General features: G+C 45.5%; 1 long non-coding RNA gene across 1 annotated transcript in view; it reads right to left on the reverse strand.

The window, feature by feature from the left end:
* Nucleotides 1-350: 350 nt before the first annotated feature.
* Nucleotides 351-16998, reverse strand: part of LOC118909637 (uncharacterized) — an 83949-nt gene continuing 67301 nt past the window's right edge. Inside the window, exon 7 of the long non-coding RNA XR_008998329.1 lies at nt 351-2958. This is a non-coding gene — a long non-coding RNA (uncharacterized LOC118909637). The remainder of the gene's footprint in view (nt 2959-16998) is intronic.

Below are 16998 nucleotides of genomic sequence, written 5' to 3' on the forward strand. Positions count from 1 at the left end.
TGGCATTCCTGCAAAGCCAGGCCTCGCTTTAGTGAACCCGTTCAGGAATGTGGGTTAATTCGGCCGACCCTTTTTACCCCCACAGCTCTGTTTTTGTGAGGTTGGCAGAAACTGACACGTTTTCTTTTGCTTAATTAAGTTGTTCAGTAGAAGGCTGGTCAAACAGTTGCATCTACGTGGGGAGTCTGCAGATACACAGAAAGCCGTGGGCGTTTCCAACATAAAAAGGGGGATTCTGTTATTGTTTGGGTGTAGACGGGTCATTTTTTCAAAGTTACTGCTGCCTGAGTGACCACACCGAGCACACAGCCCTGAAAGGAAATTAAAGCTGCTTAAATACAAGTACCTTGGGTTCTAAAGTTTATTTTTAAAAGAGAGAGAGAGAGAGATCAAGAGAGAAATGAAACGGTCTCATTTATATGGCATTTTACTTCTTTCTGGCCTTTTTATGAAGACAAGCAGAGAGCTTATTTAAATAAGAGAGACCCACACATTACGAATCACAGCTAGTATGATGAAACGCTCTTTCCAACTGGTAAAACAAAACTGGTGCCGTGTAACTTGCCCTGGCACTGGCTTTCTGGGCAAAGCATGGGCTCTATTCACCTTTATGGCAGGCACTGGGGCTGGGAAAAGAGGAAAAATCCATCAACAACCTCCCAGCCGATGAAATTCCAGCTTTCGTTCCTTGCTGATGTTATGACAACCACAAACAATATCAGCCTCATGGATATTCAACGGAACCGAGGACCTGATCGGAGGCCTCCCTTGTCACACTGCAGTCCCTTCTTGAAGCTTCGTATATCTTAAGGGTTAAATCACCTTTATCTTTCACATGTACCTCCCCCTGGGTTCTGTGGATTTTTAGCACAACCAAGAGTTTTCCTTTCTGTACGCCCTGTGTGATCTAATTAACAGGAAGCATGTGGAAGGAACTTGAACTGGGCTTTGGGGTCCTATTGTGAGCAGAAGTTGGATCTACCGTATGACCCTGGGAGACTTCTCATCAATGCCTTTGTGCCTCCGTTTATTCATAACGGCAGTTGCCCAATACTCGGTACTTAGACACCTAATCTATCTTTCCAAGCTTAGGTTTGCTTTCTTCCTCCCTCTGAATAAATCAGTATCTGGAAAACCCACTGATCCCACCAGCCCTGGGCACTGTCACTGTTGCCATATCGATACCAAGATGTTCAGCAGTGATGAAGCCCTGACTGCTGTCAATCTGTTGGGTCCCTTGGTTATACAGCAGGCTTTCCTTGGGGACTGCTAGAGGGATGTTGGCACACATGCGGTCTCAGCATAAAGAACCCTTATGTCTGCTTTGAAGCCATGCACTTGAATTTTCCAGTAGGTTCTAGAACAGCAGGTTTGGGGGAAGCCCCAAAATATTCTTTTTCCTCCTAAAGAGGGAAAAGCCTAGAAAGTCAAACATCTTAAGAGTCTTCACTGTGATTTTTCACTTCTCTTATACACAGAAAGAACAGACAGTTCTTTAAGTTGCATGAATGGCAAAATGATTGTTTACAGGAAGAAAAATCCACTTTGGATCAGCAGCCAACGCCAACATTGTTACTTGTTCATTATAAGCAACACCTGCTTACTTCCCAGATATTGCCACAGTTGGTTATCCATCTCAGCCCAGGACACCATGGTCCTATATTTAGGTTGTGTATACTCGGGTATCCAAAAATACACAAGAAGACACCCATATTTCAAAGCCCTTCCAACCTGTTAAGTAGAGAGGGTAGAAGGATTTAGAAGTTTGCACTGTTTCGCACCACCACTCTGCAGGTGACTTGTTCTTCTGGAGAACCAAAGCTCAACTGGACAAAAAAATGCAAAATGCTTTCCCCAGTTCTGGCGGCCAATGTTGCAGGACCACATAGCCCATGCATCTGCCATGTCCCTGCCTCACTCCTCCCTCAGTGATGGCTCAGGGAAGGCCCTGGAACTCAGGACTTTTCCACCAATCTCTCGTTGTGGGTCCATGTTCGTTGGGTCCCTTGCCTTACCTTCAGAAAGGCCAAAATCAAAACTACGAGTCCCACACACAACTTTTTCAATAACAGCTGACTGGCCGGTCCCAGCATCTCTTAAAGAGAGGAGTTGTCAGAGGCCGGCAGAGGCCCGAGCAGATGGAAGCCGAGCTGGCCGGGCGGCAAGTGGATGCAAGAGTCACGCCACCTGGCAGTCTTCCCACAGTCTGGAGGAGGTGTGTGCGGCTGCAATCCAGTTCCCACTCGAGGTGGCAGGCCCTCTCCCCCTTTCTGATTCCCTGACAGCTCGGGCAGACTTTTCTTTGGCTTTTTAAAATCCAAGACACACTATTGCTCAAAGTCACCAAGTTCCAGCTGCTAGAGAGAGCTGGCCTTCTCTCTGTTGCCCCACTACCAACATTATGTCTTTACACCCCGGGAAACAGAAGGCCTTCCTCGGTGTGGGCAAGCCCACAGGAGTTCAGATGCTGCCACTCCGGTCCTGGAGACAGAGGGGAGGACTCACAAGGCCTGGCTGGGAGCCATCCCACTATCCCTGGCACTTGCGGTTCCACATGGAGCTCTGAGGCTCTTCAGGACAAAGAGGAGTGTTTTTATCAGCCCAGCATTCTGCTGACAAATGCATAATAAACTGACAGAAAGCAACCAAGCAGCATTTCAAAACCCCCAGTTACAGGAAGGCCGAGCCTGAGCGGTGATGGTCACTTTCTGCAGGTGTTAGGCCAGTGTCCCTGCATTTGCATGCATTTGCATATACTGTCAAACAGTTGGCTGACAGAAAGTCTGAGGAGGTCTGGACACAGCCCAAACCTGTCAGTGGCTTTCTCCTTGCCGGTCAAGGTTGGCTTGGGCGGCAATTAGAGCAGGAAACGAATACTTCTGACATTGCAATATCCCAGCCACAGCTGGGCGGAGTTAAATGGGAGCGTGTGGTTCATTTAGAAAGACAAGATGCAGCCTGGAAAAAAAAAGAAAGAAAGGGATGCAAATGGTGAGAAATGCTCAGAAAATGACAGTCTGAACGCCTTCTTCAAAGGGAGAAACAGAGTCTATGATCCTTCCATGTTGCTGTCCTGTGTTGTTTGTTGTTTGGGGTGACTGAGCAGAAACCCCTCCCAGGGGTGGGGCATTGAAAAGGGGCTTGCGGGACACTACACTTTCTGCCTTTAGGCATTGGAAACAATCTCAAGCAGAAGGGAGAAAACAGATCTTAAAAGTGCATGGCAGTGACACACCCTCTTCCCTGCCAGGCTGCCCTGTGCACGTTGGGACTGGGGGTGGGTGCGTAGCACAAGGATTACAGATCATATTAGCATATGGATTGTGGTGGGAAAGAACCAAAATCAGAGCTCTCACTACTATTAAGAGTAAACAGCCTCAAGAGATGGAGGGGGTGGGGAAGGCAGAAAGGACATAGCAGTGGTTTTTAAGAACACATGAGATTTATATTTGGGGAGGCCTGTATCCTTCTGAGATGTTGTTTCACAGATTCTTTAAGCGAGACCTAACAATTTATTAAATACTTCATCTCTAAACAGTGGTGGGCACTAGAGTTTCATGAGCAGCAGACAATAGATTCTGTTTATTCGCCAACAATACAGACACTGTTGGGCCCTGGACTGCAAGTGGCTAAGCCATCTGGCTCATATCTCCACAGTAAAACATTGTCTGTGACACAAAAAATGACTACATCCCCAGGACAAACTAGTGTGACCTCTGCATAAAGCCTTCCTCTGAAGCTATGATATCACACTGCACAGGGGACACCAGCACAATTGAATCTGGTCACCAAAAGCCCAAGTGAGATAGGACTATGTAAATGGAATTTTATAGGAGACTTTTTGTCCTCTGTGGCAAACCATCCAGATCTGTCCACAGCACTGAAACATCTTTTTCATTCACCCTTGGGACAACTGCGGGGTTCTACTGGGGGATTGGCAGTCCTCTTTATCCCGCGCCTGCCCCAGGAAGTACACGTCCATGTCCAGAGCGGCACCTGCAGCCACGGCCTCCGACATGTCACTGATGAGGCTCCACCTGCGCCAGCCTTTTCTCTGAATTCCGGGAACAAGCGGCCCTTTCTCCTCCTTGCCAGGGAGAAGGCCCGTGTTTGCCAGCTTCTTCCCAAATAGCCAAACCAGCCACTTGCAGCATTGTGCCACCTGAATACCCGCTTCACTAGGCCAGAAGCGTGCACGCGCGCTCGCACACACACACACGCACGCACGCATGCACTCCCAACACCCTGTCCAAGAAAGGGGCTGTTTCAATGGAAAAGTGTTACTCTCCAGAAAAGACCCAATTCAATGTCCATGACCAAGACATTTGTGTTGCTGTTTGGTGGGAAAATTTCATTACAGAAATTGAGACATGATGAGGAACAGACCAAAAAGTTGGCTTGGCCTCAGTGTTCCACCTGTCCCAGCTCCTGTTACTTCTGTTTTGTTTTGTTTTGCTTAACACAAACGGATACACTCCTGTTCATGAAACATTTTGCACATAGAATGCCTCACAAAATAATATCTCTAAATGCTTCCCGAATGCAAGGAGACATTAGACCATTCTGCAGCCAGACCCAGCTGACGGATGACGCCTGTCATCACAGTGTTGAAAACACTATGTTGGAAATAAATGGAGGGTTGAATTCCTATGTGCACATTTACCAGCCCTGTCATTTTGGCTAATGACTTAACCTCTTCATGACTATTCTCATTTGTAAAAAAAGGATATTTTCTTTATCACAGCAACTGTATTTGGAAAATGTATGACAAATAATGCCTGGAATGTAGTAAGGGCTTATTTTTATAAATGGTAGCTATAGCAATAATGACAACAGATAACAGTAACATCACCTCTAAGACTCCTGGTTAATTTCAGTATGAAAGCAGCTTCCGGAGTGTCAGTCATCTATTTAAATGCATACTGACCCTTGATACAAGTACCATGTACTATTATTGTTACTAGTTAGCATAAACTCAAATAATTTGGCAAAGTTGGATTGCCCACTATACTACTAGTTGGCTTGTCCTTATCCTATTTCTAAGAGAGAACTTGCTTTGAGCAGCATGAAGCTGGCCAAAATTGTATATTAAGTTATTTTGTGACAATCCTATTTTTAAAAATAGTGAGAAACCATATGCACAGGAGCCACATGTGAGGTGTGAAGTCACTGGTACTGGCTTGATATTTTTACATGATTTTATTTACTTTTGCTTTACTTCCAATCAATACCAAGATTTTAATTGCCTGTGGTTAATTGAAAAGTAATCTTTGCACTTACAACAAATTGATTTCTAGAGATGAAGCCATTTGTCTGAAATTACCAATGCCAATTTTTCTCAAAGACTCAGCTGAGAGGACACAATCTGGACCCAGAGCCTAGGGAACATTAAAAATGACCCAAAATGCCATATTTAACCAACTATAAATTGAGTTTTGGGCCCTTTAGGAACAGGTATGAAATCAGTGTAGCAGGACATAACTATAATTTGGATTGGCATCTACATGACTGCTCCAGACATTTCTCAGTAGAAATTTACACTGTTGCCCAGAATATCAAAGCTATTGGAAATTTCCACATGGCTAGCTTTCCAGAGTTTATGTCTTTGGGAGAATGTAAACTATTCAGTACATGTACACAAATTTCCACCTCTATTAGGTTAGGGGTTTTTTTGGTTTTGTGAGGTGTGGGGTTAATGCTGAAATGTGGAAGCTATTGCGCAGGTGGCATTAGTCCTATGAATCCTGGTCTATTTCAGTAGGAAAACTGTTCCCAGGTCATCAACCATGCAAACAAAACTCCTGGAACCCCTAGGAAGTCAAGCTAAGGACAAATACAAATGTAATTAAACTTAGAAATACACATTTGAGATGGAATCATGGGATTCAGTCCTCTCATATACTGCTGGTGGCAGTGTGGGTTGGAACACCTTTTTTTTGAGAGTAATTTGGCAATCCCTACTCAACATATAAAATGTTTATACCCTCTGACCCAGAAATTCCACTTCTGGGATATATCCTACTGAGCTACTCCCTCAAGTGTGTGAGAACATATGTATAAGGGGTTTGATAATAATATTATTTGAAAAGTGAAAAATTGGAGATAACCTAAATGGCCATCCATAGGAGACCAATTGAATAGCTTACAGCCACACATACAGCACGCTCTACATCTACACCTACCAATTCACAAAATGATCTAAGAGAATGCCCATCATCTCATTCACAAGATGAAAAGTAGAGGACTTTTCATTTTTACAGCATGCCCTTTTTTATTACTCACATTTTTAAATCAAAACATACAATCCTTTTGAACTTTAAAAAGTAATACAAGTAAAACATATGTTTCCCAGTAACAGTTCAGGCTGCTGATAACTCCTTGGCATGGGGGGGCGGGCATCAACTTCATCAGGGAGAAGAGATGAGAGGGTTGGCCAGCCAAACTTCCCAATCACCCAGTGTGAGAAGAGATCAGTGCCAAGGCTGAGGGAGCCCTGGCCAAAGAGAAAACATAATCCCTTTCCCTATATGGCTTACTGGGCATGAGTCTGTGGCTGAAATACATAATATGAAAGATGATGTTACTTACCCCGGCTATAGGGTTTAATGGTATGGAGTGATTTGTTGTTGATTCTGTGACAACAGTACAGGTCATATAATGTAATACTCAGGAGTCCAGATGAGTCAGAATATGGTCAGCTCTGCCTCTTACTAGCAGACTTTGGTAAGCTACTTAGCATCTTTGGGCCTCAGTTTCCTTCTTTGTAAAATGGAGATAATCATATTACCTATGTCACAAGATGAATGTAAAGTATTTGATGCAGAAACTAGTCTATATCATGTACTAGGCATGAGCCATGAATTCAAGGGTCACACATCTAGGTATTATTATTTTTGTTGCTATTATTATTATTACAACAAATTTGGTTATCCATCCACTGTCCTTCACTCAGAAGGGACAGAATGATGTAGTCTACATTTCTGGGCATCCTCTGACCCACTATGAGTTAGGCACAGGTTTTAAGTTATACTACCAACAAGGGAATTTGTCCTTAGCCAACCACGTGATTTGCCCACATCCCCAAGCCATACTTTCAACACAGCAGACTGGGGTAGGGGGTTTGTGGACGTGGGACAAAGGCAGGCACACCTGTAAGTGCTAAGACAGAAGCAAGCAGTCCTTTAACCAAGATGCCATTCGAGCTACAAAAAACGACCTCCCCTGCCTACAGTCAGGCTCCCAGGCCACCCTGACCCACAGGATGGTGTCTGTTATAAAGGACACAGGTTTCTGCTCTCAGGAGAAATTTATGGCAGAGCCGGAACTGGTCTCAGTGTTCGGACACCCATCTGCAGCCCCTACCCCCGTCCCAGGTCATGCCTTTGTAGTCCTAGATGACCGTCAGGGACTCCCAGACCAACCCACTTTGCCTAAGGGTGAGATTAGGTAGGAAAGGGTCTGAAATAGAATCCTGCTGCATCACCTGGAGAAGAGGGGCCCAGATCTGGAGACAGTGAGGCCCAGGGAAGCCTGGAGGCCCCAGATGGCTGCCCCTCAGGGAAGGGTTCCCTCAGTGTGTTGCTATTCTTTCTGGCACCCACTCTTTACTCCTGCCTCTGTTCCTGCAGCTCCCACATGGCCCTCAAGGGCCCCCGACCCTGAACCCCACATGCCCTTTATGCTGTTTCACCGACTTCACTCGACTAATTCTCTCAGTCTTCATTTCCAATCCCCACGAGAGCAATTACAGGGTCCCACTCTTCTTTGGCAGCTAGAAAAAACAGTCAGAAACTGGGTACAGGTCAGGTGGTGTAGACAGACAATGGCCATTGAAGCCTATTATAGGGTTGTGGGTGGACAGGCGATGACTGACACCTCTGGTAACCAATAAGACCTGGAAAAGAGACTCTTCTCCCTTCTCATTGGCCAGCATGGCTTCTAGAAGCCCTGAGGGGACTAGAAGCTGTTCTCTCAGCATCGGTGAATGGGCTCACCAGGGCTGGTAGAAACCTTGGCTGTTTTTCTGAGACTGAAATACAATTATATGTTGTGATCTAGAAAGCACAAGATAATTTTTTTCCATAGCTAGTGTATTATCAGATGTAACTCACAGCAAGGATGACATGACCTGACAAGGCATTTTTATCAAACTAGATTGCTTTTACTACTAACACCAATACTTCATGTATTTATGTACGGTTCTTTACCTTTTACAGACTGCTTTTACACGTTTGTTTGGATAATATCCAAGGCAAACTGTATCTTATCATCTCTATTCCATAGAGAAGGAGGATGTGGCTCAGAGAAGTTGAGTGACTTGTCCAAGGTCAGGGAGCTAGAAAGTGGGTCTAGGGTTAGAGTCCAGCTTCTCAGACTCTGAGAAGTCAGTCTTCCTTACATGTTTTTGAATATTTCATAGGATGTTCAGAAAAAGATTTCAGATTTCCTGAATGAACTAGATCTCATTTTCCCCCTCTCTCTGTTCTCCATTTTGGAAATCTTTTTACCTTAAGGATCAAGACTAAGCAAAAGAACAAACCTTCCGCAAATGCAAAAGTAACATTTCTTAATAAATAGGTCCACCAGTGAAGCAATCACTCTGTAGATGGGCCTGTCATGCATGGACAGTATCCCATGTAAACTCTTTTCAATGCCAAAGGAATGCCTAGAGCAGGGGTTCATAGGCCTCAGCCACTTGCAGAGTTCAGTGCCTCACGGACCCTGTCTCTGTGTACAGTGGAGAGGGCTGTGGGGTTCCCCTCTTATGTCCCCATTTCCTAACAGAAGCCGTCTGGCCTCTGAGCAGAGATGGGTGAACCAAGCTTGAGTGGACAAACTACTTTTAGACAGACCTCCTCCTCAGCTAGCAAAAGAAACAGCAGAAATGCTGATACGTCTTGCACATGGTGACTTCAGTGCGAGTCTGGGCCCACATTCTTATGTTTGGCTGGAAGTCATCACTGGGTGGCAGTTTGCCAGAGAGTGACCAAATGGGGCCACCCTTGCCATGTCAACAAGCATGTAGAGGCATGTTTTTCTGAAGCACTGTAAAACAGAAATCTATTTTTTTATTCAAAATTATCCTGAAGTCATTCAAAGCAAATGACTTGCCCAAGGGCCAGCAGCTAGCTGGCAGAGGCCAGGCCACATAGAACCTGCTCCCTGGATGTTCAAGCCCACCAGGCTGGAGTGCACCGTCCGCATCAGGTAAGAAGGCCCCCTCCCCACCCAACTTGCTTCAAATAAGAGAAGAAAGCTGTGGCAGGACAAGTCCTTGTTTTGATGGCAGACAAGTGTCTGTGGTCAGGAGCCATGGAGACCTGTGCCACAGACTGCAAAGCCACCCAGCCACCTGGCCAGAGCTCCTGGGACAAGAAGGGCCTGCTTTGCCCTGTTCCCAAAGACTAGCACCACCCAGACCCCCAGGGGCTCCCACCATGTTGCAGATAAGACCTGCAGAAGCAGAGACAAGTTGTCATCTACTTCACAGATGCACTTTCAAGATAGTAACACAATGCATCACCAGTTACACAAGTCACAAAATGACTACAGGGTTTGCAAAAAAAAAATGCTTTCACGGTGCACTTCAGTGTGGCCTGGTGTTGGGGCCAAGAACAAGTTGCATCTTTCACAGCTGGCCATCCTTCTGCAACCAAATACATAGGCAGTTTTGTTAGACTGAGCACAGAAGGCCTAAGCCTGAGGTCCAGACAATGCCTCCCCTGGCCCTCCCTTTATTGGATCTGATGTTTCCTCCATAAACAGGTAAGTTTAGGTTCCCCAGCTCTGGCTTTGGGGTGGGAAGAGGAGGAACAACTCTGACTTCTGTATAATGCTGCACATTTGTCTAAAATCGCTTCCTTGTTGCTTTGCCACCTGGGGACGTCACCCAAGTCCAATGAGCCTTCATTTTCGTTTTGGCATAAGCACACAGCACCCTCCTTAGCCAGCCTCCAGAGCCCTCTGTCCTCCTGTGACGGGTTCTGTTCCTGAAAGGAGCACACACCCCAGGCCACAGGATCCCCTCAAAGTCTCCCCTGCTGCCCCACACCCACCCCATCTGGAAATTACCAAGTACTTAGGAGCTTTCCTCTTTATTCATTCACAAAGAATGTAAGATTCCATTTTTTAAGAATTGAATAGGAGCCCCCCTCGTCACCATATCAGGGAGGCTGTTCCACGCCAACTCAGTAATTGCCCCATTTCTAGTGCCTTTTTTTCCATCCACCAAAACCAACTTAAGCTGATTACCGCCATCTCAAAATACCTCACTGGGCTCTAGATATATCCATTTAATATACCCAAGACAAGCAGCCAACTGCTGTTTTCAAAAGACGAGCTGACAGATTCTATTCACTTTCCGAGTAGCTCTCCACGGCTGGAATAATTATCTTTCATTTTCCTCATTCGGACACCTTTCAATGATTTGTTGACATCTGAAGAGTTATGGGCAGTCTTAGAAGAGGCAGCTGGACTTCCCACTCGCAAAGACACAAATGCAGAAAGGATTCCCTTACAGCATCTGAAATAACTCCGTTCTTTGCAAACAGATACCCAAATCTGCATGTTAATGGAGGCACTTTGATCTTCAAATATAACCTCAAAAAGAGAAAGGAGCAGTATTCATTTAACTGGTTCACTGCCAGCTCAAGAGAAAGGGCACCTTTTCCCCAAACCCGGGTTCCCTCACTTGACGGATAAAAAAAAAAAATGCCAGTATCCCGAGTTTTCAAACATCCACTGTTTGGTGCTGGTCTCTGTTGAGGGAGAACAGCAGGAGAAACCCAAGCAAATGGCAAAAAGCCTCGAATGTTTCATCTCCTGCCAACAGGGTTTTAAGTGCGCATCCCTGGGATAATGACTGTTAATAATTTGCACCGCGGTAGCCCTTTCTCGAGGGCATCTCCCAATGAACACAGGCGTGGGCCGCCCCGAAGGAGCCTGCCGCGGGGATCTGAAATGTATATTATCCTCTGCAAGTATAGGTTCCGCCCCAAGTAGGGTAGACATGCAAAGCCAGTGTCTTTGCATTCTTTTCTTCTTTCTCCCTCCCCCACGCTGAGAACTTGAGTCAACAATTCTAGTGGTCATCGAGCCAAGTGCGTGGTAGATTTCATTATGAGGGACTAGTAGCAGTGGGTGCAAGAAAGTTCTGGACTCAGCCGTGATACTTCTCAGATAAATAAGCACAAAGGCAGTGGACAAGGGAAATGCAACAAGCCGGCTGAAGCTTCCAGCCCAGAGTGAGCGGGTGAGGCCGGAGTTTGGCGGCCTGGAGCCCTCCCCACTGCCGGGCATCCAGAGGTGGCTGGACAAGGGGAGGCGAAGCCCAGGGAGGACCTGGCAGGGGTAACTGAAGGTTTCCGTTCAGGGATGGACAGCAGGGAGGCCCCTGGGAGTGAAGCCACTTGTTTGAGTCTCCCAGGTCCAGTCAGATTGCCCCCCAAAGAGCGGAGCCTCTAAGGACTAGAGGACGCAGAAAACATCCACCAGCCCCTTCTCTTCCGGCTTCCAGCCACGGTCTCTCAATCAACAGCGCCCCTTACTGGCCAGGGGTTGTCAATCCAGCCGGTTCTGGGCTCCTCCCCTTAACCATTGGTAACCTGAAAATTGACATATTTGTTTCATCTCTATAGAATTTGAAACAGGGGAAATAGCAGCTCTTGAAAGCCCAGCTCAAGGCTCCAGCCTACCCCCTCTGTCTTGAACTTTGGTCTGGGCAGTCAGGTTTATCTGCGGGAGTTTTGCCGTCAGGGGACTGCTTCTCCCAGGAGACCAATAACCACAAACACTGTGTGTGATCAGAGCACATCTAAGCATCAAGGAGCCTTCATCAGTATCAAACACCGTGGCAGAAGAATCCATGTTCCTGGTGAGCAAGATGGATTTGAATTCTAAATGGTTGGTGTCAGAGGGTAGTCATTAAAAACCAAAGAGGGACTCTTGCTGAAGCTTTGCAAAGAAACCCTCCCCATTAGAGTACACAGGGTTCATTAGCAAAATGAAACGGGTCAGCTGATCACAGGACAGAGACTGTGGCTGGCAGAGGCAGCAGCTGGGCAGGCGTGGGGAAAGCTGGCCTGGGTTATTTTAGGTGAGGGGGTTGGCGCTCAGGGAGACAGAGAGGTGGAGGGAGTTTATTTTGGTTGAGGAGCTTTATTTTGCTTTCTTGCTTGTGAGGATTGGTTCCCCCTGGGTAATTTAAAGTTTGGAAAGAACCCTGGAATTCCTTAGAGGGAAAGCGCCATCGCAAATAAAAATAAAGAGGTCACAATGCCAGTGTTGGAAGAGAAGGGTGGCCAATGCCATGCCTTCAGACTCTTAGGGCTTCAACTAATGGGATTAGGTAAAGTTTTTAGGCATTTTAGGGAGGCTGCTTCTCATATGCCCAGCCCTTGTTTCACTCTATTACGTGTCTGATTGGCTAGAATGTATCAGTCACCATGCTGTGATTTTACATGTGTTCATTCATCTAATTCTCACAACAACCCAAATGTATTACTTAATTAATCCTGAATCCATGTGTATCTAATCTAAAGAATTGTACCGTGCCCACCACCCCCGCCTTTGAAAATAGAAGGTTAGCTTAGCTGACTGCTCTGAGTCAGACCTCTGAATGCCTCCCAGTGCGTTGTCAATATGTTGGACCCGATCCAGGAGTGTGGATAATATGAGTGTTCCTGTGACCAGGATTCTCACCTGGCCCTGGTTGACTAGCTCACTGCACACCTGTGGGCAATACATGGCTGTTGACTCTATAAAAAGAGCTCCACCCAGTGCTCTGGGCACAACATGGTGGCAGAGATGCAAGGCTGCAGGATAGCAGAACAGAGGCTGGAGTGGTGACAGCGCCGAGGACAGAGGCCCGGCTGTGCAGGACGGCTGTACTGACAGAGGGGCCCAGAGGCAGGGACCGGCTTGCTACATGCAGACTTGCTTTGAGTGAATGGGATTTTAGTGACTGACCTGCCACCTGGAAATAAAGTTGGATATAACCCTTTCACCCCAAGAACGTTTTGCTGTCATTTTCTGTGGTCACACTGAATCCATAGTGAACTTGCCCGGGGCTGAAACCCATTGGCAAGACAAGGAGTCAACAGTGACTTCCCATGCTTGCTCCTTCAAGTCTGATTTCCTCGGGCTTCCTTAAAAAACCTTTTGCAACACTCTACCCCTGCTCCCTCCCCTTCTAGCTTCTCCTGACTTCTGCAAACAAATTTATAACCCCAGCAGTGAGTCTGGTGTTCTGGCTGGGAGGGGAGTGACATTCCATAATCAGATGTTCTTGCTATTACCTAGTAAAAAACACTGAATCCCGCAGAATAAACACACCATCTTTTCCTTCAACTTTGAAGAGCATTTTCCAATACATACTGAATTTGCGGATAGGTGGAGGTCTGGGTGAGGCTTCTGCAGTCCACTTGTTCCTGCTTATCCAATAGGCATGACACAGCCTCAGTTGTAGATTGTTAGGCAACACAAAACAGTCATCCACTTAAGAGAAAGAAGGGGAACTACAACCCCTGCTGTGAAAACATGTCCGACGCTGAGAAATAAAGCCAAGGAGGGCTATCCTTCAATGCCAGGCTGGAACACTGACAGGCCACTCAATCTCTGGGAGATGTGCCTTCACTAGGGAGTTCTCTACCCCTAGCCTTTGCTCAATCCACTCTTTATTATTACTGAGTAGGGCCCAGATTCTGATATTGCATGTTACTTTGTAGATTTTTAAAAAATATTTTTCCTGTTATTTTTAAATAATTTCAAAATTACAAGAAAGTTGCATGAATAGTACTAAGAATTTTCTTTCCTAACTTATTTGAGAATAAGCTGCCAACATCATGCCCCATCATCCTAAAATACTTTAGTGTGCATTTCCCACAAACCAGGACATTCTCTGTCATAATCAAAATACAAGCATCCAAGTGAGGGAATTCACACTGATGAGTACCACTGTCAAATCCCCAGGTGCCATTCCAGCCTCCCCACGTGTCTCAACCACACTCTTTATGGCAAAAGGACCCTGCCCGGGATTACTCTTCACACTTTGTTTCCATATCTCTTCAGTCTCCTTCAATCTGGGACAGTTTCTGTCTTTCATAAAATTGGCATGTTTGAAGATTACAGGCTAATTGTTTTGTAGAATGTCCCTCAGTGTAGGTTTTTCAGATGATTCCTCGTTCTTAGTTTAGGCTATGCACCTACGTATCACAGAGACCCTGCTGGGTTCTTGTCATTGCATCTGGCCAACTGGTATATGAACTTTCATTGACCCCAATACTTCTGATTTTAATGTAAATCAAAAAATTAAGGTGATGTTTTCCATGTGTCTCCACTTTAAGGTTACTGATTTCCGCTCTGTAATTAATAAACTTCATTGTGGGGAGGTACTTGGAGTATGCAAATATCCCATCCCTCATCAAACTTTCATTTACTGTTTTTAACATCCATTGATGTTTCTTGGTTGGACTAATAATTACTATGATGGTTGCCAATTGATGATTTTTCTAATTTCATCATTCCTCCGTTACTTATTAGCTGGAATTCTACTTTCAGGCAAAGCTTTTACTTTTTCCACTTATTTATTCATCTGCTTATATAGCGGTAGGACCTCATGGTTTCCTGTTTTAATAGTTATAATAAAGTACTATTATTATTTATTTTTATGACCAACTTGTCCAGCTTTGGAGGAACGTCCTTGCACTGGCTTCTGTGTTCCCACTGAAGACCTTCTTTAGGCCCTCAGACTCTTTACAGAGGTGCTGACACCTCACAGTAGGCCACTGACCTGCTCATTCCACTGCCACTGACTGTTACAGCTCTAAGATTAACCTCTTGCTCGCATGTTCTGATTCCTTATTGAGCTAAAAGACCGTCTAGCTCTTCCTTCTTCGCCATGAACTGAGAGACTAAAGGTCCCTGCTGTTACCAGAGTCTTAACAAGTACAGAACTCCATCAGGAAAGTGGGTGAGAAAAGGCTTGTCTTGCCACACACACCCTGTCACTCTTTGTCCCTCATAGTTGAGTTGTGGGGCCAATTTCCACCAGCACTTTGTCTTATTGCCCCACCTCCTAGAACTCACTCCCCACCCTACCATGTGCCACAGCCCGTCTTGTCCACAAAGCATACCCTGTGCACCATGATCATTCTCAGGAGCACTTGGTTCTCTGCTTCTGTACTGGCTGCTCCTCCCAGTCCTTCCTCAAAGGTGGTTACTCAGTGTTCTCCGCACCACAATGTTAGCATAGCAGCATCTATAACTGCTTAGCCATGTCCTGAGGACAAGACTGTTTTATAGTCACCATGGTGCTCAAACACTTGTCTTTTCCATGCCTAGAGAAGAGCTACTATCAAGAAAAAAACCAACAAACAGACAGAAAATAACAAATGTTGGCAAGGATGTGGAGAAACTGGAATCCTTGTGCTTTATTGGTGGGAATGTAGAACAGTGCAGCCACTGTGTAAAACAACCGGCAGTTTTTCAAATTAAAAATAGAACCACCATATGAGCCAGCAATCCCAGTTCTGATCATATACTCTGAAGAACTGAAAGCAGGGATTCAGAGATATTTGTACACACATGTTCATAGCAGTATTACTCACAATAGCCAAGAAGTAGAAAGAATCCAAGAGTCCATCTTGGACAAATGGATAAACAAAATGTGGTGCATATATATATATACAATAATATATTATTCAGCCTTAAAAAAGAATGAAATTCTGACACATGCTTCATCATGGATGAAACTTGAGGACATTATGCTACGTGAAATAAGCCAGACACAAAAGGACAAATGCTTCCACTTATGTGAGGTGATGAGAGTGGTACAATTCATTAAGACAGAAGTTAGACAGGTGGTTGCAGGGGCTGAGGGGAGGGGGAATGAGGAATTTGTGTTTAATGGGGACAGAACTTCAGTTTTTCTAGATGAAAAAAGCTCTAGAGATGGATGGTAGTGATGGTTGCACAACAATGCAAATATAATTAATGCCAATGAACTGTACCCTTAAAAGTGGTCAAGATGGTAAATGTTGTGTTGTGCATATTTTACCCCAATTTGAAAAAAAAACAAAAACTTGTCTCCTCACCTATAAGGTGGGAAGGGGTGGTTGTGAAATTAAGTGAACTAATATACATAAAGCACCAAGTATCTGGTCTGGTACAGAGTAGGTGCTTAACAAATGACAATTACCATTATGGTTTGACAAGGTGCTCAAGAAATATTGGATGAATTGTTAAATCCATTAAGAGATATATTTTTCTCCTCCAAGGAATGCTGAGTTTTGTACAGTGGGGAGAGGAATAGAGGGATGGGTATATTGGACATTTGGCCAGGCAATAGGGGGCTACTGACAGAGCACGAGACTGCATCGCAGGGGTCCCTCCCGCTGCCTGCAAACTTGATCCGTTACAGTCATTTCTCTGGCAAAAACATCATCTCCAGAAGGCCCCTCTGCAGAAGACCATACATGTTAGCCTAGAGGGAGACCCCATTGGCACCCTAATGCCCCATTAGCAAGGAGTGTGTGCTGGATTATCTTGCTGTCACCTGGCAGGAAGCAGGGCCCTGCAGAGAAGGACTTGGTCAAGCATAACATGATGTGGGAGATGAGTGGTAAAGGCCAGGACAATGGCATGTGGTTCAGTCAATGCTCCTGTGGAGGCTGCAGTCAGCTCCCACGTCCAAAGGAAAAGCCCAGGTCAGCGTCACGCTTCCACCTTGACCACCTGCTCCAATGGCGCACACGGTTGACACATCACAGCCTACAAGACGCACAGTCTTGTTGCAGTAATTTGTAAGGCAGCTATCAGCAGAGCAGCTCCATAACTGCCAGGAGACAGAAGCTCAAGGCAGTTATGTGGCAAATGGCTAGCCAAGACTCAAATCCACATCTTCTGATTTCCCTGTTTGGCATTCTTAGCACTACTAGTCTCTGCACCCTACCAACAAGAGCTAATACTTAACATTACTGTAAGGATTAGCCATTACTATTG

This window comes from Manis pentadactyla, chromosome 1 (genome assembly GCF_030020395.1).
Source record: "Manis pentadactyla isolate mManPen7 chromosome 1, mManPen7.hap1, whole genome shotgun sequence".
In the NCBI taxonomy this organism is placed as follows: Eukaryota; Metazoa; Chordata; class Mammalia; order Pholidota; family Manidae; genus Manis; species Manis pentadactyla.